The following is a 1069-nucleotide window of genomic DNA, read 5'->3' on the forward strand; positions in this document are numbered from 1 at the left end:
ATTATTTCTTAACATTTTAACTTTGTTGAACTGGCAGGTCTGTGTACTGACAAGAGACCAAAAAGGTTATCTGATATAAATTTACATTTCAGGTCACAAACCTATTAGAGCAGTTTGGCTTCTTCTAATGGGGATTAGTGTTACATAAAAGAGGCCCAAAGATGGAGCCTTGCGGAACTCCACAGGTGAGCTTAGAAACTTTGTTCAACACATCTCTGTTTCAGGGCTGTGGACCAAAGGCACAAATCTTGAAAGGACACTTGTTTTTCTTGAGACCTAAGATCTTTTTTTCCTTTTTATTAGGCTATCAGTCATGTGTGTAGATAGTTCATTACATGTGAATCTTTTCAGAATGTACATTCGTCCTCCCCACCATCACCAAGTGCTTGCTGATAACAGTGAAATTGTTGGGGTTCTCTCTCTAATGTTACACTGTTGTTGTGAAGTGATACATTAATATAACTGAACCGAAGCCCACTTGAAATGAAATTGGCCCACAAATAAAATGAGTTGTCTACCTTTTTTTTGTTTTGTTTTACTCATTACAGGTTTTAAAATAAATATTGTAGTAGTATCATAATAATGATGCAGTACTCTGTCTATTTTTAAATAATGTGGGGTTTTGTGTCACCTTTACACATTTTACAGCCATATCAGTTCTAACCGTTCCTGCTTTAGGTCACATTGGTGACATTTCAAAACTTTCACTTATGCAAGCTGTCCTTTCCATGGTGGTGGATCAGTGACTAAATTTGCCCCAGATTGGTCAGACTCATACAGACCGTACTCATACCCCTGCCAGCCCATTCATTGAGAAATCAAGCTCTACTGTTAAACTAAAACTGCAGTCTCCGCGCGGTGGTAGTAAATTAGTGGCTTGTGGAAGAGACTGGCACGGCATGGGCACACACTGGGTAGAGGTTGTGGGGGGCTTGTGCGCAATGGAAACCAGAGGGGTGGAAGGTCGGTAATGGAGGGGAGGGAGGTAAAGGTGGGGCGGGGGTCTATATCGACTATCCAGATTGTGGAGGGAGGGCCCGCCTAGTGGCTTCCTGGCCCCCTGCACCGT

This window comes from Rhamphochromis sp. 'chilingali' (genome assembly GCF_963969265.1).
Source record: "Rhamphochromis sp. 'chilingali' genome assembly, chromosome: 9".
NCBI classification, from domain to species: Eukaryota; Metazoa; Chordata; class Actinopteri; order Cichliformes; family Cichlidae; genus Rhamphochromis; species Rhamphochromis sp. 'chilingali'.